Source organism: Sminthopsis crassicaudata, chromosome X, assembly GCF_048593235.1.
Source record: "Sminthopsis crassicaudata isolate SCR6 chromosome X, ASM4859323v1, whole genome shotgun sequence".
Classification (NCBI taxonomy): Eukaryota; Metazoa; Chordata; class Mammalia; order Dasyuromorphia; family Dasyuridae; genus Sminthopsis; species Sminthopsis crassicaudata.
This window is the reverse complement of record NC_133623.1, coordinates 21413181-21437829: the sequence shown is the minus strand read 5'-3', so window position 1 is coordinate 21437829 and position 24649 is coordinate 21413181. Positions and strand designations below refer to the sequence as shown.

Genomic DNA, 24649 nt, shown 5'->3' with positions numbered 1-24649 from the left:
CATTAGCTCTCCCTATTGCTTCCGTCTATGCTCCTTTCCTCCATTCACAGCCTCTTTCTTTACTCTTATAGGCAGGCACTCATCATAGCCTCTCCTTTAGTGGTGAACATCATCTCACAAATAAAGCTTACTAAAGTGTTATAATAATGTAACTCTTGTGTCAGAGGGTGTCCTCTGACACTGAGCACCCAGTGAAGGACTTCTCACTACTTTAACTTCTTTTCCTACTCAGTTGACCTGGAAATTTCGATTCTATTTTTCTTCTAGATCCAAATCTATTATTTGAAAAATGGGAATATGGAACTTGATTAGATGACTTTTTGGGATCTCTTTTAGTCTTGAAATCTCAAAAATAACCAATCAATCCATTCATCAAATAAGTATTTGTTAAGAGCTTGCTTGTTGCTAAACTACTGAGAATACTAGTACAAAGGATGAAATTATCACTGTGCATAAGGGGCTTATGTTTAATGGAAGAGAGAACAAATGCATGGGAAATTAATGTACCATAAGTATAAAGTGAATAAATAAAAAGTATCTAAATACAAGGTAGAGAGGGAAGAGACTAATGGGGGAATCAGGAAGAGTTTACTGCAGAATATGGGGTCTGTAAAGAATGAAGGGGATTCTAGGAGCTAGAGTGTCATTGTGTGAGCAATATAAGGAAAGCCAGTATGGATGGATATAAGAGTACATGAAGGGAAATGTTATATAATAAGCCTGAAAGATTTTGGGCCCAGTCGGTATACAGCTTTAGAAGTAACAAGAAGCCACATGATTTGGTTGAAGAGGGGAATCACATAGTTAGATCTTCTCTTAAAGAAGATCTCTTTGGCAGAAGCATGTAGGATGGACTGGAATGGTTCAAAACTTGAGGCAGGTAGCCCAATTAGGTTTTTGAAATAATCTAGGTGAGAGGTAGTGAGCACGGCCCAAACTAAAGAGGTTGGCTATTAGCTTTGTTGTAAAGGCAGAAATGACCATGTGAAACTGAAGTGGGTTATGGTCCCTTTAAGAAATTAGTCCTTTCAGTTTGATTTATTCCTTTCTGATTCCCAGCCCCTCCTGGCTAATGCATTATCAATTCAAGAAGCTGGGACCTTTGATTCACAAATCCTAGTTAAAAGCACCCCTTTGAATTCCAATAGGAGATCTGGGCTTGTCCCAGCCCCCACCATATCTGAGCCAACTTGGGCTCTTACAGCCCCCCATCAGATCTCAGCCAACTTGGGACTCCACTCATGGGCCCCTTTAGCTAAATCTCTCATTATAAAAGAGCCAAACTAAAATCCTCTTTTTGCAGAGATTCCAAACATGGCAGCCCTACACTTGGCATGCCAAGGGTCTCTGCCCACTGGAATACTGTTTCTAGTTCCCTCCTCTCTTTATCTTCACCTATTTCCTTAATTAGACTTTAACCAGACTTTAACCTTACTTCCAATCCCCATAATAAACCTCTTTTATCAATAGGGTTTCGGGTCTATAAATTCCTTTACAAAGGACCTCTACGTCTCCAGAAAGGGAATCCTCAGAACTCTCTACCCTTGAGCTGCCACTAGACCTCCTTTAACTCCCTGACCACCAGAAACCCTAATTTCATTTGGGTACCCCAAATCTAAACCTCATCAAAACAAGTGATGAGTTAGATGAGGTGAAGGAGACTAAGGAATATAGGATAATGCTGAGGCAGTACATTTCACAATTTGGAAGGATAGTGCCTTGGGCAGGAATGGGGATATGAGGAAAAGGGGAAAGTTTAAGGGAATAAAAAATGAGTTCATTTTTAGATAGTTGGAAGTGTCCAATAGGCATACGGTGATGTGAGACTGAAGCTTGGGGGAGAAACTGGACAGATACAACTGAGAGTCATCTGTACAGCTATGGTGGTTCTGTGGGAGCTGATGATGTAAGGGAGAAAGAGTGTAAAAGAAGACAATAAAAAGGGCCTAAAATAGAATCTTGAGGTCCACCCACATTGAGGGGCTATTATGTACATGATAAGGCAGGAAAGAGGCTTGAAAAGTGGACAGACAGCTGGACTGTGAACCAGGAGAGAGTAGAGTCTCCAAAATCCAGAGGGGAAAAGAGCTTCGAAGAGGAAAGGGTAGTCAACAAGAAGAGAAGTATCAAACGAAAACTGAGAAAAGACCATCAGAATGAACAATCAAGAGATCACTGGTACATCCAAAGATAGTCATCTCAGCTGAATGGTGGTGAAAACCGTATTGCAAAGGGTTGAGGAATGAGTGGGAAGAGAGGAAATGGAGGCAGAGTGAGCAGATAGCTTTTTCAATGAGTTTGGCTGAGAAAGAGAAACAAGACCTAAGAAAATAGCTTAAGGGGTAGCAAAGTCTTCAGAAGGTTTGTTAAAAGGAGAAACTGGGTGTGTATGAAAGCATTAGGGGAGGAAATGGGTGAAAGAGAGACTGAAATCTGAGAAAAAGAAGGAGATGACTGTATATGGAATCTGCTGGAGAAGATGAGTGGATATGGGTAAATAGAAGGGTGAGCCTTGGAAGAATAAACAGCCATTTCTCTGACATGTTAAGAGAAGCCAGATAACACTCCTGGCAGTTGCCATGAGTCCTCCCATCACCATTGCTGTGCTTTGTTCCACTGATGTACACTTGGGACCTTCCCCTCATCTAAATCTGCTTCCTGGGCCTCAGCCCAAATTGCTGTTCCTCACAGTTTGACTTTACTCCAGGAGATGGCACTCTTTCTCTTTTTCTCAATGGACTAGCTCACTAAACTGGCCCATTTGGGACAATTCTCTGGGACTTTTTTTCCCCTTTACATCTAAAAAATGACTACATCAAGTCTTCTGTACCCAAAGCACAAAGTCTCCATCACACCACGCTTCACATTTACTGAGGCTTACAGACAAGAGGAAAGGAGGAAGGGAAAGGGGGTATGATCTTCCCTTGTAGGTTTTTTGGTATTTATAAACTTATGGTTAAATGGCCAGATTCTGTCTTCTTGAAACCCTTTCGCTTCCTGCCCTCTTACCCTGTCACTTCACAGCATGCTTCTCATTTATGGCAGCAATTCCTACTCACTCTCCTAGCTTTAAGGCTCATAGCTATACTCTTTCCAGTTCTTCCCTTCCTTAATTCTCCCCAAAGGGATATGGACTGGATTATTTGAATTAAAACAGCATTGTTTCTTGAAGGACCTCCAAAAGAGAGGAGAGAGTCTTCCAAGTGGCTGCTCCTAGCATGGGAGCCTTTGCACCTTTTATGGATTACACAAAACTTTCATATTCATTACTTATTAGAAAATGATGCAGGGGTTTTAGTGGCCTGCAAACTGAATATTAATGAGTAAAAGACAAAGGGTTAAAGGGTTATAACATGCTAAACATTGTGTTTAGCAATGAGAACCGAAATAGAAAAGTAAAGACAGATCTTTGACATCAAGGGAGAGCCAACCCATAGAAGGGAGCAGTGGCCAAGGAGGAAGGGGCACTTTGGTCCTGAAAGTTACAGGGATGGTAAACTAAGCCTGGGGCAGGAACGTGGCAGGATTGATTTTATCATGGTTTACAGTTACAGAACCTGAGGGAAGAGGCGAGGTTGGGTTGCAAGGAAGTTGAAGAGGTGGCTGGAAAGGAGAGAGAGAAATCAAGTATGATGGGAGCTTTCCTCAAAGTATTCTCATTATGGGTCAAATACGTGGAAATACCTCTTCCCGTATCTCAAAAGAATGCAGATGGTCTTTGAGCTCATGTCATATGAAGAGCATCTAAGAAAACACGGATATTTGACCTGAAGAAAAGACTTAGGAGAGAGATGCTGTCCACATATTTGAATGACCATCACAGCCAAGAGATCAGACTTATTTCCCTTGGCCCCACAGAGCAGAACTTAGGGCAGGGGGTAGGAGGCAATTGTAGAGACAGCCTTGATACAAGGCAAATTTCCTAACATTGAAATCTATCCAGAAGTGAAATAAACAGCAGCTGAAGATAGACCTCCTTTAAGGAAAAACTGGATAAGCATTTAAATTTAATGGGTCTGTGATAGTAGGGATTCTAGCTCAGCTGTAAGTTGGCACCTAGATAGAAGATATACCGTGGGATGTGATATCCCAATATTTTCCAAATAAAATTCACATGATATTAAGAGGTGACATTAAAAGACTGATATGAGGTTTGCAAAATACTTTATCTATACATATATGTAATATGATACCCTTGGAACCTCACAAACAGCCCTGTAAGTAATGTACTCAAAATGTGTTATCCCCATTTTACAGATAGAAGAAACCAAAGCTGAGAGAGTTAAGTTACTAAAGGTCACAAAGCTAGCAAATATCACATGAGCAATGGCACTCATCCTGCTCCTGCAAAATACCTTCAGCCCTGGGACCACTTTTTTATCCTCGCCAGCATCTAAGGTTAGGCCCAGCTGAAGCTAATCCAGCTGTCCCCTCTTCCCACCCACACTCCTTTTTAAAACAAACTGTAGCTTTGGAATGTTTTGCTTTGCTGGTAGAAGGCTCACTTTACAAAGATCTCTTCTGGACTCATCTCACAACAGAGCAAACGAAATGAGATGAAGTCTCGGCCTTCCTTTGCTCAGGAAGGAAAAGGAAAAGGGGGAGGGAGAAGTTTGAGGTGACAGTTAAGTTTGCAGAAAATGCTTTTTCCAACTTAAAGGAATCTCTTTCAAAAATCAAATCACCTCCTATAATGAGAGATCATAAGAGCATTTTTTTCTTACCTTATATTATTTTGTCAATGTATGTCTACAATCTGCCCGAATGGAGAAGTTTGGGCCTTGGTATTTTTTCCCTTGATTCCTTCGGTTATTATTGTCTCATTACACAGTCATTTGTACACTGTTTTGGCAGACATTTACCGTTGCATAAATTAAAGTCACAGAATCTCGTTTTGCCTACAGGTCTTTATGAAAATACCAGCAACATTTTTATTTGAATGTCAAAGTTTGTCAACCATTAAACTGATGGATTTTTCATTATACAATCCAATAGAAGAGGCAATCTTCAGTTTGTATGCAACATTACTCTGAGAAAAAGACTCATCGTTGAAAAATCCTTCCTGCTTATGCTTAAAAAATGATATTCCTTTCACATGAAAGCCACATGTTTTCAAGGTATCTTTATACATGAATTGTTCCATTAATATGCCTAGCACAGGTAGAGCATACTAATTCCTTTCACCTGCCTATCTACTAAGAGGAAAACTCACTCTTTAGTTTTAAACTCTTTCCAAAGCAATTCGAGGGTCGGGCAGTTGAATTTAGCTCATTGACCTCCAGAAAACTCTCTGAGATTCATGGACTCGGGAAGGAAAAAATAATGGATTAAGGATCAGAAGAAGATCTCGGTTGGAATCCCCTCTGTGCTACTTAGGAGCAAAGTGACCTAGAAGGATGAATCACCTTTCTTCTTTGGAGCTGCATTTTCTTCATAAAACAAGGGGGTTATACTAAATGTTTTCCAAATTCTCTGCAGTAGATGAAGTAGAAGACCCAGGATGTAAGGAGGATCCACAGACTACAGAAAGACATGGTACTACACATATTAGCCTCTTTCTTTCTCTGTAAGAAATAGACGAGGCTACATCTCTTAAGGTGCAGACAATAAGAATGTCAAGGGTCTATTTTCTCCTATACAAAATAAAGAGGTGGTGTTCAATCATTAAGATTGTTATCTAGGATCCTATCAACATACATACAAGGGCCCCACAGGAGACAAACTGACCCACTCTATTTTCACTAAGCCATGCAGTATTAAGAGCTGGCAAATTCAATTCCATTCAGTGAACATTCATTAAGAACCTATCATGTGCCAGGCAAATTGTACCAAGTGTCCTAGATACTTAAACAGTCCTCAAGGAACTTACGTCTTACTGGGAGGGAGCATGTCCACAAATACAAACTGTATACAAGATAAATACAAAATCATTTCAGAGAGCTGCTAATAATAAATGTTTGAGAGGGCAGAAAGGGCCTTTTATTATAGGAGCTTATATTTGAGCTGAACTGTCAATGGACCCAGGGATACCAAGAAGCAGATTCTAGGCAGGGGGCAAAAGCAATGAGATAGGAGATAAATACAGCTAATAGCAACCCTAACCCTAACCCTAAATGCACCTGCTGGTTACTTAGGAATGGGGTTGAAAATAAGGATCAAAGTATTTTGCGAAAAACATCCCTACAGACTTCATCTAGTCCAATTCCCTCATTTTAGAGATGAAACAAATTGAAACCCAGAAAGGGACACTGATTCGCCAAGTCATACAGCTAACAAGTGGCAGAATGAGGTTAGTTACTGCATTCACAATCTCAGTCTCTCTCCCTTACGCCATAGCTGCTTCCTGTTAATGTCAGTCTGTTGGCGTGGAATGAAGATAAACATTTTGACAGTTACCTGCTCTGATACTGTTAAGGCTTCTCTGATATGTTGTCTGTCTGCCACCTGAGTCCAAAGCATTGGCAGCGACAGAGCTCATCTCTCTTCTTCGAACTTTTCCCATGGCTATGGAAAGTATGAGAAATGCCTTGCACTGGGAGAAGACTTTAGCCACTGAAAGAAAAACACTTCAGTTTCCCTTGCAAGATAGAACAGTGGGGAAGGAAAAATAATACCCTTATTGAGAAAAGTTCCAAGAAAAGGGAATGAAATTTAAAGGGTTCACCTCGTGGGATTCCAATAAAATGTGAAGATTCATGAAAGAGAGAAGTGAAAAAAATCAGTCTATAATCTTAATGTCTTAATAGTAGGGGTGCTGAGAGCTCACAGACTTGCTGAATTACGCACGAAATATAGACCAGGACACTTTTGGCTATTGGAGGCTTAAGTTCAACTGGAAATTACAAAGTTAAACTCAAGACATGTGTTGAAAGGAGTTCAGTCAATGAGTGTCTTAAAAATGAAAATCTTCAGCAGAAGACACATACGTGCTTCCAGAAAGAAGAAAGGAGGCTCTAAGATGACAAAGTTGTGAAGGGTTTTGAATTGATGAATCAGAGTTCCAATTCAGTTCCTTAAAATAGGGCCAACATTCACATAACTAGGAGGATTTATATGCAGCCTGTTTGATCTATTCCATTCCATTTATCAGGTACTTGGTATTATGTACAATGCATTGTGTCGTACACTGAGGGCATAACAAGGAAAGGGAGACAACCCCTACCTTCAAGGGAATTACTGGGGGAGGGAAATATGCACACAGGTAAATACAAGGTCATTTTTTTTTTGGCCTGGGGTGGGACAAGGAGGTTAGGAAAAATATTTATTATATACAGAGTAGGCAGACTGAAAAAAAAAGTACATACCATGATCGAATGGCTCATGATTACTGCTTATAGTAATGGGCTGTTTTCAAAGTGCCAGCGCTAATCATGGCATTCTGAGCGAAGGGCTTCTCTTGCATTATCATGACCCTGAAACAAGCTGTTCTGGATCTCAGTTTCCAGGATGTGATGTTCCTGGAAATGAATGTTATAAACAAGAGAAAAAGTGAGGCATGTTTGGATGGCTATTCAGATAAAGGAGAAGTATTCCATTCTTCCATATACGTGGTTTTAAATCCAATGGAAAAATAAAACACCACCACAAGCAACCTTTGACAGGGAACATTTTTGCTTGTATTCATTAAACAACATGACATTTAAATTGATCACTTACTATGTGCAGAGCACCGTGCTTGACACTGGGTGTCACACAAACATAAGCCATGAGCTGTTCCTCCAAGCCTTTGTTCCTCACAGAGAGCACAGACTCAACTATCTGAGCTCTGGCTGCCTTGCCTTGTCTTTCCTCTTGTGAACATCCATAGTTCCTAGAAGACCTGCAAATCAAGGCAACACACTTTTATTAAGTGCCTACTATGTGCCAGCACCATGCAGAACTTTGGGGATACAAAGAAAGGCAAAACAAACACCCATTCTCTGCTCCTCAAGGGCAGAATATGAGTCGTTAGCAGAGATTTGAAGAAAGCTAGGGAAGCTAGGAGGCAGATGTGAGGAAGGAGGGAGTTCCAGGAATGGGGGACAGCCTGAAGTCGAAAGAGTAAGACCAGTCTCACTGAATGACAGAAAACACAGAGGTGGGAAAACACTGGAAATACAGAAAGGGGCTAAGTCATGAAGGGTTCTGAAGGCCAAAGAGAATTTTATATTTGATCCTGGGGGTAAGAGGAAGCCACAAGAGTTTATGGAGGAGGGGACAACAGAGGCTGTATTCAGGGAAAGGCAAATGGTCCAGTGGCCCAATTTCTCCAGAGAAGAGAGTACATGAGGAAGCAGATAAAGATGGAAAGGTAGTAGTAGGAAGCCAATAACGGGTTTTCAGCAACTGAAGTGGTCATACTTGGGTTATATTGTTGTTGCTGTTTGTAAATAGTATTTCAACTTTTTTCTAATTACATGTAGAGTTTTCAACATTAATTTTTGTAAGATTTTTATAAGATTTTAATTCCAATTTTTTTCTTCCTCCTCCCAATCCCCAGGAAGCAATCTGATATACATTATACATATGTAATCATGTAAACATATTTCCACCTTAGTTGTGTTGTAAAAGAAACATGACAAAAGTAAAAAGCCACAAAAAAACCCCCAACCAAACAAAAAGTGAAACTAGTACGCTTTGATCTGCATTCAGACACCATAGTTCTTGCTCTGGATGTGGCCAAGCATTTTCCACCATGAGTTTTGTGGAATTATCTTGGATCATCGTATTACTGAGAAGAGCTAAGTCAATCCTAATAGATCATCACGTAATCTGGCTGTTACTGTGATGAATGTTCCCCTGATTCTGCTCATATCACCGAGTATCATTTCATATAAGCCTAGCCAGGTTTTTCTGAAACTTGCCTGCTCATTATTTCACACAGCACAATAGCATTCCATTATATTCCTGTGTCACAATTTGTTCAGTCATTCCCCAATTAATGGCCATTCCCTCAAGTTCTAATTCTTTGTCACCTTAAATGAGCTGCTATACTTTTGTATGTGTATGCCCTTTTCCCTTTTTAAAATGATATCTTTGGGGTATAGATCAAATAAAGGTATTGCTGTATCAAAGGGTACATACAGCCTGATTGCCCTTTGGGCATAATTCCAAATTGCTCTCCAGAATGGCTGGTTGGATCAGTTCACAACTCTATCAACAAAGCACTACCATCCCAATTTTCCCACATCTTCTCCAACATTTATCATTTTCCTTTTCTGTCATATCAACCAATCTGACAGGTGTGAGATGGTACCTTCGAGTTGTTTTAATTTGCATTTCTCTAATCAATAGTGATTTAGAACATTTTTTCATATGATTGTAGATAACTTTAATTTCTTCATCTGAAAACTGAGCGCTCATATTGTTTGACCATTTATAAATTCTCCAATTATAAATTGGGGAACGACTTGGATTTTTATAAATTTAACTCAGTTTTACTAGATATTTGAGAAATGAGGCCTGTATCAGAAAGACTTGCTGTAAGAACTGTTTCCCATCTTTTTGCTTTCCTTTTAATCTTGGTTATATTTTTGTTTGTGCGAAAAATTTCTAAATTTAACATGATCAAAATTATCCACTTTGCATTTCATAATACTCTACCTCTTGGTCATAAATTCTTCCCCTCTCCATAGCTCGCACAAGTGAATTATTCTTTGCTTTCCTAACTTGCTTATGGTATCACCCTTTATGTCCAAATCATGTTCCTATTTTAATCTTTTCTTGGTAGATGGGATGAGATATTGGTTTATGACTAGTTTTTTGCCATACTATTTCCCAGTTTTATCATCAGTTTTTGTAAACAAGAAGCTTTTATCTCAGAAGATAGAGTCTTTGGGATTATCAAACAGTAGATCACTATAGTCATTGACTTATTATTTATTTATTTATCTGATTTTATTTATCCAATCTATTCCACTGATCCACCACTCTATTTCTTGCCCAGTACCAAATAGTTCTGTGATTGCTCTTTATAATATAGTTTTAGATCTGGTATGATCAAGCCACCTTTCTTTGCATTTTTATTCATTAATTCCTTTAATATTCTTGATCTTTTGTTCTTCCAGATGAATTCTACTATTTTTCTAGCTCTATAAAATAATGTATGGTAGTTTGACTAGTAGGGTACTGAATAAGTAAATTAATTTAAGTAGAATTGTAATTTTTTATATAAGTTCAACCTATCCACAAGTAATTGATATTTTTTCCCAATTGTTTAAATTTTATTTTATTTGCGTGAAAAACATTTTGTAATTCGTTCATTCAGTTCCTGGTTTTGTCTTGGCAAGTAGACTCCCAAATATTTTATATTGCATACACTCATTTAAAATAGAATTTCTCTATCTCGTTCTGATGGGCTTTGTTGGTAATCCATAGAAATGCTGATGATTTCTGTGGGATTATTTTAGATCCTGCAACTTTGTTACAGTTATTTTAAGTGGTTTATTTTAGTTAATTGTCTGTTCTCTAAATATATTATATCATCTGGTCACATTTGTTAATTCAAGATTCAGCTCAAATCCTGCCTTCTGTATGAGACCTTTCCTAGTATCTTCTTCTCTCCTCCCATTTCAGTAGATGCCTCTCTATGGGATTATCTCCCATTCACTCTGCATATATCTTGCATATACATAACTGGTTATATGTTGTCTCTCGAGATTGGAGCTCTTTGAAGATAAGGACCACGTTTTGTTTTTGTATACCTAGAGCTTAGCATAATACCTGGCACGCAGCAGATGCTTGACAAATGCTGGTGACCTGACTAGGAAGTTTAATAACAGCCAAATTGAAATAATCAGATGTACTTTGGAAATTGCCCCTAATTAAATCCATAAAGTTGGACTCAGGGCACTCTGAATGAATAACTTTTTATTAAGCACTTACTGAATATTTACTACTGGAGATAAAAGCAAGGCAATCCCTGCTCTCAAAAAACTCATATCCGGAATGAAGTGTGGGGGACAGAGATAAGTAAATGTAGAAAGACTCAACTACTGAGTGAAAAGAGAAGCACAGAAGTAAGTCCTTAGGGAGCAGTGGCCCAGCAAATAGTAAAGTCTAGTCATTTCCTATCATACTGGAAGGAATGCAGTTTGCTCACTGAATCCATGTGAGCAATCATTTCTGTCCCAAACCTAGGGATCACTGAGGAGCTGACCTGAAAATCAGAAGCTTGATGGCTATAGCTCTGTACCCCACAGTGGTACAGAGTAAGAGCGGGAGGATAAGATTTCAGCCAAAAGGGAGAACGGAAGAGACATATGTGGGAAGGTTGAAGGAAAGGGAAGATTCCAGTGGGAGCTCTGCAAGGGAATAGACTGGGGCAGAGGAGGCCTGGTGTGCTTCGATCTCTGCTGCCTGGTGGTAGGATGAAGAGGGGGAAGAGGAGGGGGAGAGCCACCTTTCAATTATGAAGCAGAACACCGAAATTAACAAAAGAGGATTATTTTTATGTTTCAGGATTAAAAATTCAAGTAGACTTCAAAAACACTGCCTACAATATGCAGATCACTGAGGCTAGAGCTAAGGCACAGACGCTTATGAGTTTAGAGTCTAGAAAGTGATCACATCAGAATATTTTACACTGATTTTTACAAGTAAAGAGGGATAAAATAGAACATTTGACCTGTCAATGGGACTGCTTAGAAGTGTTAAACCTTGGCTGAGACTGGATCCCAATTTCTAGAAACAATCACTTTCATTTACTCCAACAGAAAACTGATGCTAACTGCTCTTAGCATCTTATTAACAGGAGCAGCTAGGTGATTTGAGTAGACAGAATACTGCACCTGGACTGAGAAAGACTAGCAAGCTGTGTGACTCTGAACAAATGACTTAACTTCTCTTTGCCTCAGTTTCCTCATCTGTAATAAGTGTCAGTCAGCATCAGCTCTCAAATGAGAGGACATTTGTAAAGCATTTAATACAGTACCTACCACATTGTTGCTGTTGCTTTTCTAAGGTCTATATAACTGTTAGCTATTATTATTATAAAAAACATCAAAACAGTGAGTTTTTGTCCCCTAAAAGATGAGAGCAAAAAGTGTTGATGTGACTCCAGTTGTTGACCTGCAGTGAGATTCTTGACCTCTAGACTTACTTTACCACCATATGACTGAACAAGTCAGATTTTCCTCATCTGTGAAAGGTTCAGACTGGAATATTGATTACAAAAGTCCCTGAGCAGTTCTCAAACATCAGGTCTTCTCCTGTACCGAGAAGAAAGGATACACTCAAATAAATTGTCTATGTTCTGTCCTTCCAGACATTTTTTGGGTGGCCGTGTTAATACTGGTGGTTCAAAGGTTAAGACTTTAAGAATCTTGATTCCTAAGGATAAACATTTTTCACCAGCCTGGAATCTGTAAAGTTTGATGCATTTGGAAATTGAAGAGAGACAGAGAAACTTTTTTTTAAACCATATCAAGGCTTCCCAAACCAGTAAATATTAACTTGTAGTTTACTGCTATAATCCGGCTTAAGGTTCTTAGTTGAGGCAAAATCAGTGCCCAGCCCCATTCTGTTGGCTGTGAATGCCTAGGGGCACTTCTAACACAGAGGCAAAGTCACATCAGAAAAAGACAGTAATACTTGATTTTTGTTACTTATTGTGGAAACTTGGGTAAAGGGTTGTTTCTGAGGGATTGTTTGATGAGGCATGAAAGGGTTGCTCATGTTGATGAAATTACAACTATTTTGGAATATTAAAATTTGAATGAGAATTCTTATCACTTTCTGCATATGCTCACTCTCTTCCATGCCATGTTAATCGTCCTCATGGGAACTGATACTCTGTGTAGGCTCATTATATGGTTAAGTGTATAAAGAGCTTTTTAAAGCACTGCAGAGTTTCATGATGAGATTCGGGGTGGGGGGGATGAGATAAATGAGGTTAAGTGACTTGTCCAGCGTCATACAACCAGTGAGTATTGAGTGTCTGAGTTTGGATTTGAACTCCAGGACTAGTGCTCTATCCACTGCACCATCTAGCTGTCCCCTCCATGATATTTTCAAAAGTAATTTTGTATTAACACTTTCTAGAGACAGTATTAATACTTTTGCAGAAGTTAGGTGGGAATAACGAAAAACAAAAGGCTCCAAACAAAGAAAACCAAAGTTGTAAAAGTATATACAACGGACTTATTGAAATTAGATGTCATGTGATAGAATATTTTCATTTAAGAGTCAACCTAAAATTAAGCTAGAAGTCAACATGGCATCCTCATTTAAGGATGGTGCTGACATAACATTATGTTGTGAGAAGAGGCGTGGTAATGTAGTAACACTTGGCTAATTTCAACTTGATTAATTCAGAATTATTCTGATTGAGTGAGTTTAATTATGCTTTTGGAGAAAGAGGCAGGGGCTACTCAAGACTGAAGGGGGAAGATGTGTCTTCTTAAAGGAACTGTTTTCAAATATTGACTTATATGTACCTCCCCAAAAGCTGAAGTGGCAGTGTGTTGATGACTTAAAATGAAAATTTTTTTCTAAGGATAGGTTCTTTACTCTATAACATGTGATTGGTTTCGTTCCATTTATTATACAAATTTGCAAATAACAACACTCCATGTTCAATGGATCTGACTTTATGATAATCTTTTCCCCAAAATGCAATATCCAGAAATGAAACAAAAGGCCAGAAGATGCCTGGCTACTTCCCTAGTCCTGGACCTTCAGTCTCTCCTAAAACAGCCTAAAATCACATAAGTATTTGAGGCTGTCATATATCAGTCTTAATTCATGTCCAATTGGTAGTCTACCAAAAAACCCTCAGTTTTTTTCAAATAAAAAATGTCTTTTTTGTTTTGCATTTGTGAAGTTTTCCCCTCAATCTCAGTAACATCTCAGCAGTTCCTAGTATATTTCATCTTATTCAGATCAATGTTTTAGCCTGTCAAGCTCTTTCCACATCTTTACTGTCATCTAAAATATTGGGCATTCCTTCCAACTCTGCAACATTTGCACAACATTTCACATTTTATAAACATGTCATTTATGCCTTTATGAAAGTCATTGATGAAAAAGATTTTTAAATAACCCCACAGGCTCAAGCACAGTTCCCTGAGGTATTCTACCAAAGACCTTCTAAGGTGACATCAAGCCTTTGACAATTAGTGTGGGATGCTGCCATTCAAGCTAGGCCATATCCATCAATCTGTACTAGTTGACTTGCCCATGACAGACACGTTCCACTTTCTTTACTTTTTAAAAAATTGGAGCAATATTCACCTTTCTTTAGCCCGAGAGTTAACACTTACATAATAAAGAGCCTGGCCAATGACCTGATGATGTACAGTAGAAATGTTTTGCTCCCAGACATTCTGGAACCGGTTCCTGTCATCTAAGTGGTAACGAGACAGACTCTTGATTGGCTGCAGAGCTGAAAATGGGTTGTATTGGAATGGCAATAATTGGACAAAACAAGATTCTTGCTTTTTTCTGCCTCGCCATATTAGAGTGAGGCAGATATACTATAAGCCTGAGGAAGGGGTGAGGCCTCCAGCTCTTGCCATTCATTGCCCCCTGGTGGCATATGAATATACAGATTTTTTAACATGTGCTCTTTCCTACTTTTAGGTCATCATCATTATTATTATTAGGTATTAGAGATGGCTATGGCCTTGAGGGTCAAAAAGACATTATGGTAAGTCACTGGCAAAGGAATCAGAATCCATGCCAGATTCTGAAATCAGCTAATACAGCGCAGAATGAAGTTTAGAGCTACCAGTATAGCTGGTATAGACTCAAGATAGTTGAGGAGAAGCTCCAGCAATTGATTCATGCTATACCGAATTCAGAATTAACCATAAGTGGAGTTGGGGATGTAATACAGAAATTGTTACAAAGTTTGAGTCCATTCTCCCCAGCGACCGAAGTAGTATAAGGAAGAATGTGTTCCCTCCCAGGTTGGGGGGATGCCCACACTTCTCTTCTTGCTGTATCTTCTCAGTAAAAAGCTAATTACGATCAAGAGTGATTGACTGGAGATAACATATGAGAATGAAGGGTCAGAATGATTGTATTTGAGAAAGCCAGCCCCTAGAATTGAGGGGGCAGCTATAGCCTTACTTGGGGGGACCTGACTCCTCAGTGATAGTAGGAGTTGGAATAAGGGTCCTAAGAGCTAACAAGGGCTACGCTTAACCTATCCACTCAAGAAGTTTGTTGTGAGGAAAGGTTTGTTTTTTTTTTAATTTGTAAAGTGCTCCCTAAATATATGCTTTTATGAGGTTGCAAGCTAATCAAGAGATTGGATGGTGTTTTTTTCATCTTTGTATCTCTCAGTAGACTTACTATAGTGCCTTACACATAGTATGCTCTGAATAAATATTTCTTGGCTTAAATTGAATTCAGTGTTAAGGTTTCGAGTTATTATTTCATGGGTGTGAGGAGCACCTAGATTAGAAACTGCTGATAATACATCTGCAAGTTTTCATATTATCGTCTTAGTGAGTTACCTTGCAGATTTGTTGGAGGCAGTATTTGAACCTCTTCTGACTCTGCCGAATATACTGTGCTTTCTCTAAAAGACAATTTAGAGTTTCTAAATCAAATGTAAACATCACAAGGCCCGATGATATCTATTTCTCTAAGAATGACAAATTATTTCAAACACCTATGAAGATGAAGATATTGATAAAATTAGCTTGAAAATTATGAATTACAGAGCAGATTACTTCCTTCATTACTTGTTTATAAATAGCAGAAGCCACAGCATCACCAGGCAGCAATGTAATGACATTAACATTAAGTCCTAATTAAACAATGAAGACATATACAATCTGCTAGCAAACCATGCATCCAAGCAAAACACATTTCAATAAAATGTCATTTTATGTTATACTTTAATTACTTTTGTTTTGATTAAGCCCCAAACGGAGCTATGTTTTTACTGGTCAGTGAAAAGTGACTTTTCTTTTTAATAAGGAACATATTAGTGAAGGGCATAGTATTTGGTCTGAGAAACATTTGTTGTTCCTTCACATATCATCATAGCTATATTTGATTTTCCACACAGAAATTATTTACATCTGTCCTCTGAATTTTTCCTCAGCATGTATCTGCAGCATATCATTGACACTCACTGTTTATTTTCTCCAATAAACAACACTGTTAAGCTGCTATTGCAACCTATGGTGGAAATAGATTTTACCCTTGATCACTGGTGATCACTTCCGAGATACCCGCTCCTCAGAAGAAATTAGACTGACTGGGGGCAGCTAGGTGGTGCAGTGGATAGAGCACCAGCCCTGAATTCAGGAGGACCTGAGTTCAAATTTGATCTCAGATACTTAACACTTCCTTGCTGTGTGACCCTGGGCAAGTCACTTAACCCCAGCCTCAGGGGAAAAAAAAAAGAAATTAGACTGACTGACTGAAGCCAGTTCAGTTCTAGACTATACAGAGATATCAGGGATACCTTGCAAGAAGACAACGACAGGTATATGCACAGTAAATATGAAGAAATCAGATATTTTCAAGAAAGAGAAAGTGTAATAACGGGGAAAAAAGGAAGGCCTTGTGTAGAAAAGGTGGAACCTGAAGTGAGCTTTGGCCTTCAGTATCCTGAGGTGACAAGCTCTCCATAGACAATGCAATTCCCATGAACACGTACTTCATCATCTTCAGTACACAACAACATAGGGGACAAAAGCTTAAAAGTCTTGGCAATAGGAAAGCAAGTATGACTAACTCTTTTTCCATTGGGTGACCTGAGTTCTTGGGCACTGGTGTGGGCGATATCAGGAGACCCAGTTCAAGATGATGCAAGTAATAATGATGGAGTCTGTGGATACTATACTGCCAGATTAGCTGAAGTCAGAAGTAATGTGTCTGTTACTTCAGGGTTATAATATAATCCTACTATGATTTCCGTAAGCAACTGATTTGATCTCCAAGCCTTCATTTACTCTACATGAAAAGAGGTGTTAATGCTCCCAAACAAGCCTGCTGAGAGGAATGAGGATCTGTCTCTTTAAGAAAAGCAGATCTAGCTGCCAGCCATGTCCTATCTACTTTCCATAACTCAAAGCGTCAAAGTGAATCATTCTCCACTCCTATTACACAAATACGGCAAAGGAAAAAAAAAAAAAACTCTTAATAATGCTATTGAGCCTGGGACAAAACCAAAAAAGATGGAATATTTAGAAGCTAATGAAAAAGTTTAAATGATGTAGGTTTTTTGGGGGGAAGGAGGCTGAGGCAAGGGGGGTTAAGTGACTTGCCCAGGGTCACACAGCTAGGAAGTGTTAAGTGTGTGAGGCCAGATTTGAACTCAGGTCCTCCTGACTTCAGGCCTGGTACTATATACACTGCGCCACCTAGCTGCCCCTAGATTTTTAAGAGCATATGGGTGAAGTTGTGGAAAGAGAATTAGATCTGGAGTCCAAGGCCTCGGCTTCAAATACTAGCACCATGACTAGCTACCTGTGTGACACAAGAACCAAACTAGAAAAGGGAGACTTCTAGTCTTCCTAGTGTGGCATTCATTGTAGCAAAGGCAAGCACTGCCAAAAGCATCCCACACAGTATTTGGGCCCACCTTTCAGAAACAGATCATGCAGCAAGGGAAATACCCAGCTACATACCCATCTTTTCAGAGCCTCTTCTGCCTTTGAATCATAGCCACTTCATACATCCAGAATACTCCAATACATCACAAGACCTAATTCACAGAAACTTAACATGGCTTCTTATTTATTTTGGTCAATGTTTTCCATTCTGTTTCACTTTCAGAAAGGGAAGCAAATCACTTATTTATCATATGTTATGCAAGTCAACTATTTTTTTTTTTCCAATGACTTTTTCCACTCAATAAATTCACCTCCTTCTCTCCCAAAGAAATTCTTCTCAAGCCATCAGTCTCATTCATGCAGGCCTTTAAACACAGGAGGGTGGCAATTCCACCCCAATCCCCTGGGCACCTTTGTCTAGTGCTCCCAGCTAAACAGTGAAAGCTCCACTTGCTGTTTGAAAGCATTCTTTTGCTTATTATAACGGTTAAGAATTTGCCTCCCTTCCCTTGATCCCTATTGGAATTAAATATGTCAATGGCAGGAAGCAAGAGTAGGCAGTCAGGTTTGGGAGCTGGTGTGATGGGGCCAGTGCACAGCAAATTTCTGCAGCCTTGCCAATTCTGATTTTTTTGGTCATTCTGAGGCAAGTGTAATTTAGAAAATGTACATCCAGAAAAAGAGATGTGCTAATCAACCAGTGAGGATCTGCTATAACAGCTGGACAGTTCCAGGAAGAAGGAAACAAGTGTCCATTAAAAACCTACTGTGTGTCAGGTGCTGTGCTGATTTCAAACATTTTCTCATTTGATCCTCACAACAACTCTTGGAACTGGGTGTTATTATGATCCCTCTTTTAAAAAGGAGAAAACAGGCTGGGAAAGGTTTCATTGTCTGCTCAAAAGAAGGAGCCCAGATTAATTCTGCCTCCTGATTTCCATAGTCATAATAATAGATGATAATAATAATAATATATATAAAACCAAAATAAGTATTTCACATACAGATATGGAATACTTCTTCAATATTATTATCCATAGAAATGATGAGCAGGATGCTCTCAGAAAAACCTGGGAAGTCCTCCATGAACTCAAGTAAAGTGAAGTGTACTGTATAAAAAGTAATAGCAATATCATGGGACCATCAGCTGTGAATGACTTTGCTATTCTCAATCTTTTCTCCAGGCCAAACATCTCCAGTTCCGTCAAGCGATTCTCCTATAGCATTATCTTCAGTTCCTTTACCATAACTGGCTGCGCTGTTCTGGATGGTGCCCATCTTATCTATACCTTTCCTAAAATACAGCACCCACAACACATGCTTGTGGCCTAAGATGTAGCCTAAGATGACATTAGCTTTCTGGGTTGTATCATACTGTTGATTTCCTGAGCATGCAGTCCTTTAAAACCCCCAGATCTTTTACAGGTAAACTGCTATCTAGTCATAACTCCTCTATCTTGTATTTGGGTTCAAACCAACTTTACATTGATCAAAATTTAATTTTATCTTAGTAGAATTGGTACAATGCTCTAACATTTGAGATCTTTCTGGATCCTTATTTGCAATTTGTTATATTACTTATCTCTCCTTTTTTTGTCATCTGAAAATTTGATAAGCATGCTATCTCAGTCACAAACAAAAAAAAATGTGGACTTAAACACAGACTACTGACTTGCCCTGCTGCTATAAATTTCCTTCCAAGCTGATGTTAAACCATTAATGATACTTCATCAGGTATAGATAGATGATCCATCAGTTCTGAAGTCACCTAGGTATACTTCCATCAAAACCCCCAACTCTCCCTCTTGTCCATAATAACAGTAGAGACTTGTCAAATGCTTCACTAAAACCTAGGTGAATTCCTCTCATTTACAAATCTAACATCTATCCAAAAAAGGAAAATTAGGTTAATAGAGCATGACCTCTTTTTCCCCCAAAATAAATTTATTTTATTTTTTTAAAAATTGAGTTTGGAATTCTCTCCATTCATCACCCACTGAGAAAGCAAAAAATGAAATGCCAATTATACATATGAAATATAAATTCAAATTAGCCACATTGCAAAAAAAAAAAAAAAAAGGTCAAGAAATATAAAGAAAGTGAAAAATGTATAGCATAACCTGTTCTTGATGTGGCCAGGCAGGCTCTTAGTGATAATCATTTCCTTTTCTAGATGTTCATTAATAAACCCTTTAAAAACACACCAAACCAAGCTCATCTCCCTTTGGCTAGCTTGTGTTATGGTTTGTGAAGTGTTTTTATAAGTACTACTTCATTACCACTTCATACCTTTCAGATTAGCTAAGATGACAGGAAAACTGGGACACTGATGCATTGTTGGCAGAGCTGTGAAGTGATCCAGCCATTCTGGAGGACAATTTGAAACTATGCTCGATAAGTTATCAAACTATGCAACCTTTGATCCAGCAGTTTCTACTGGGCCTGTACCCCAAAGAGATCATAACAGAGGGAAAGGGACCCACGTGTGCAAAAATGTTTGTGGCAGCCCTTTTTGCAGTGGCAAGGAACTGGAAACTGAGTGGATGCCCATCAGTTGGAGAATGGCTGAACAAGTTGAGGTAGATAGTTATGGAATATTATTGTTCTGTAAGAAATGACTAACAGGATGATTTCAGAGAGGCCTGGAGAGACTGATAGGAACTGATTCTGAGTGAAGTGAGCAGAATAAAGACAACACTGTACACAGTAATAGCAAGATTATGTGATAATTAACTGTGATGGATGTGGCTCTTTTCAACAATGAAGAGATTCAGGTCAATTACAATAGACTTGTGATGAAGAGAGCCATCCTCATCCAGAGAGGGGACTATTGGGACTAAATGTGGATCAAAGCACAGCATTTTCACCTTTTGTTGTTGTTGTTGACTTTTTTCTTTTCTCGAGCTTTTTTTTCCCTTTTGATCTGATTTTTCTTGTGCAGCATAACACATACGGAAATTTGTTTAGGAGAATTGTACATGGTTAACTTATATTGGATAGTTTGCTGTCTTTGGAGTGGGATGGGTACAAAAATTTGGAATGCAAGGTTTTGCAAAGGTGAACGTTGAAAATTACCATTGCACATATTTTGAAAAATAAAATACTATTTTAAAAAGTACTACCTCATTTGATCCTTGCAACAATCCTGGAAAGCAGGTGCTATTATCATTGCTTTTTTTATGTCATGTATACCAGACACAGACACTCATCCCAGAAACAATTAAGCATAATCCTTATACATAACATTTAGTGAAATTCTTATCTGACCTCAAATTAGTAAACGAAAGAGATAATGAAGTCATCTCATGTCTTGTGAATGACAGCCAAAATTCCCAAAAAGAGAACTCTTGCAAAGGACACTTCCTTTTGTGGCTCCGGTGTGATTTAGGGTAAAGTTTTGGCATCTTTTTATTCTAGAATTCAGTTTAATTCACATTTTTCAAATGTGCCTCTCTGCGAAGCAGTAGGATTCAAGAAACAAAAATGCAAATGTTGATAACATTAAGGTACTTATGTTCCAGAGGAAATAATGCACACATACAGACACACACACATGTATATGTGTGTAGATTTTTATGTACATATATCCATATCATATATCCATACATTCATACACAATAAATACAAAGTAGTTAAATATTAGAGAGTTGAAGTTCAAACATAACATGGGCTTACAGAAAAAAGACTCATAATAAGAGATGAGGAGGTAGTACTTGCTGGGCACCTATAGTAGCCAGGGCAAAGACATAAAGATGGAGATGGATGATATATAAGGAATTCAGGGAAGGCCAGTTTGGGTGTATCAATGTAGTGATGGAGCAATGTACAATTAGGCTAGAAAGATAGATTGGGATTAGGCTGTAAAGGGATTCAAAAACTGAGATTATCATTTCCCAGAGCAAAGTAACACAATGTCCTGTACACAGCAGTTGCTCAACATACTCACTGGATGACTGAGTGGCCTTACTTGTCAAAATCATGTCAATCTCAATAGATTTAAGCCCAAATCTGCTAAATATGGTGATAGGTCTTCTCTTTACTGCCATTGATGGCAAATCGGTAGGAAATGTTTCCCGATAAGATAGCTTTTAGTTTTTGTGAACACTCAAAATTAAGAGACTAGTTTTTTGTTTTGTTTTGTTTTGTTTGTTTTGTTTTTAACCATATCAGGTAAAGAAAATTCAAGCAGAGGCTCACCAACAGAAAGTTACAGACTGTGTGATGAATTGCTTCAATTCTAAAACATGAAGACCATATACCAAGGCAGGGTCACTGCTTGTCAGTTGTGCAGGGCTACAAACACCCATGCTGAAGAAAACAATGATCTGTGAATTATGTCTTGAAATGAAGATTTACCCTTAGACTCCTAAAGGACTTTACCCAGAAGGTCTCTCTTACTAACAACTAGTTTCCAGCAAACAAACAACAATTTTTGTTACTCTCAGCTTCGAGGTAGATAAAACTTAGGGGGATAGCTTGAATGTAAACGAATTTATTTTTAGCTTTGCGTACCTACCAGGATCTTTTGTGAGCAAACAAATTCCTCAGGAACACTGCTTGGCAAGGAGGGGCAAGGGCTAAAAGCCCATGACATATTGACACCATTTCTCTAATCTCGAAAAGAATTCTTTAAATTATTCTAACTGTGTAAAGACATACCAGGGATCACCTTGATATATGGCTCTTGAAGCCTCTTGAATATCCTGGCTATATCTGGGCCTCAGATTTATTTTAAATGCCTACATTACAGGGATCTGGGCTGGAAAATGATATTTTTCTCATTGGACTTCCATTATTTTAAGAGAAAATTTAGTAACATTGAAGTTAGTTTTTTTTTTTTTTTTAAGGTCCTTTGTCTCAGGGGTGGGATGCAGACTTTATGAAGACCTTGACTGGTGAGACCCAGATATTTTCCAGATATTTTGGCATCAGACATTAGTTTTTAAATAAAAGACTGAAGGGAACAGTAGCAAAACCACAACCACAACCACAACAACACAGTAGGGTTCTATAACATAACCTGTTATTAGAAACTGCTATTAGAATTATCTGGGAAGACACATTTTGGTACAGTTGAGAATAGCAGGTAACAAAAAAATTCTTTTTAAAACTGGAAATCTTTCTCAAATAAACCCTACCATTCCCTTTCTTTTCTTCTCTACACCAATACAGTTTGAGATTTTCAATGAATTAACCAGCATAAATACACATATATGGGCAGCGAGATGGCAGAGTAGAGAGAGTGTCAGGCCTGGAGTCAAAAATACCTCAGTTTAAATTTACCCTCAGTCACTTACTAACTGCGGAACCCTGGACAAGTCATGTAACCCTATTTGTATCATTTCCACATCTACAAAATGAGCTGGATAAGGAGCTGGCAAACTAGTGTAGTATTTTTGCCAAGAAAACACCAAAAGGGGTCACAAAGAGTTGGACATAACTGAAATACAACTACACAATAAACAACACACACACACACATATATTTAAACGCACATATAACATACATTACATAAAATAGGCTTATGCTGCTTCTCAGTTCAAAAGTTTTCGTTTCAACTAATAAGAGCCAGTTTTTTAATATACATTCAAGCTAATTTTCTTCCCCGAGTGTTTATTGTCTGTTAGAGTTATACCATCAGTAGTATTTTCTATTAGTTTCCTTTGATCAGACCTCCCATGCAGGGAGAGGGAGAGAGAGAGAGAGAGAGAGAGAGAGAGAGAGAGAGAGAGAGAGAGAGAGAGAGAGTGTGTGTGTGTGTGTGTGTGTGTGTGTGTGTGTGTGTGTGTGTGTGTGTTTTCTGGATTTGGCCCTGTCAAGTTCCTAAGTTTCAACTGCCCCAGGAGATTTACAGCACTTCTCTGATTGGTAGGTACTAGTCTCTATTAGGACAGGACTTGTAAATAAAGATAATGGTGGAATGCATAACAAATTCTGCTCCCCCCAAAAGCCTAATTCCCAAAACGCGAATTTCACATTCATTGTCCCCTTCTTAGGCCTTAGGGCCAGATTTCAGGTGCTTCTGGGAGCAGTTACCATAATAAGATCTGCCTACAGAGGCAGCACAGAATCAGGTTTGAAGGGGGGCAGTTCAATAAGGCAGAAAATAAGTTGTAAACCTAGAGGCATGTTACTTAGATACGTCAGTGAAGGACAGTTACAGCTGTAGCTTTCTACCTTAGAGCATCTATGAGAAAACACATCAGAAATGGAGAGGAACTGCCCATTACAGAGATATGACAAAGGGGTATAAAAAGTCATCGACTCCAAACTGTACCTCAAAAAGACTCCCCAAGAATTAATAAAACATCCAGGAACAATACTCCAAACTAGCATGCACTGGACCCCGTCTCCAATCTTCTTTACACTCTACATTTGCATTTCTTTCAGCCAACCGACACTCGGATATCAGTTCCAGGGTCCCCTTCCCAATGGGGTTGTCATCCTCTGGTCAATCACCATATCTCTCCTAGAATGTGAGAAAGGGCACCTTTGAACCATCTCCTCCTGCATTCTGGTCCCTTTGGCTCGTAACAGAGGCTAAGATTTCATGAGGTTTTGTGGAAGTCACATCTAATTGTTGACTATGGTACCTGTAACCCACTATAACACTTAGATCACATTTCCTCTAAGTCACTGGCAATATCCTCTTTTGGAGGAATATATGAGAAATGTTGCTTTACTAACCCTAATTTGAACATGAGCCCTTATAATATATATATGTATATATATTATTCTTTGTACAGTTTTCTTTTAATATTAATATTTCATAACAGTCAATTGCCCAAGTCATGAACTGACTCTGCAGACACCTAAGTGCAATAATCTGTGATGTGTGCTAGAGATACAAAGACAAAAAAAGGCCATTTCCACCCTCAAGAGACTTATCATATGGGGATGAGGGGAGTTGAGATGCAAATTCATCACTTAAAAGGTATACCAGGCTTAACAAGAGTTTTCATTATAATAATTTTTTACAGATGAGGAAACTGAGGCTCAGAGGTGTCAGGCCCCTAAACCCCCAGTCACACAGCTAGGAAGCTTCTGAGGTGGGAGTTCTCATTCCAAAGTTGACATGTTATCAACCACACCTGAGAAATAGCTTATAAGTATGTATACATGGAATTAGGTAATGTGTAGATTCCACCTGATGG

General features: G+C 38.7%; 1 long non-coding RNA gene across 1 annotated transcript in view; it reads right to left on the bottom strand.

Moving 5' to 3' along the window:
• The window catches only part of LOC141548688 (uncharacterized), a 41035-nt gene extending 33221 nt beyond the window's left edge, over positions 1–7814 (bottom strand). The window contains exons 1-2 of the long non-coding RNA XR_012484033.1: positions 7657–7814; positions 7305–7457 (exon numbers count right to left, since the gene is read on the bottom strand). This is a non-coding gene — a long non-coding RNA (uncharacterized LOC141548688). The remainder of the gene's footprint in view (positions 1–7304; positions 7458–7656) is intronic.
• Positions 7815–24649: the final 16835 nt, after the last annotated feature.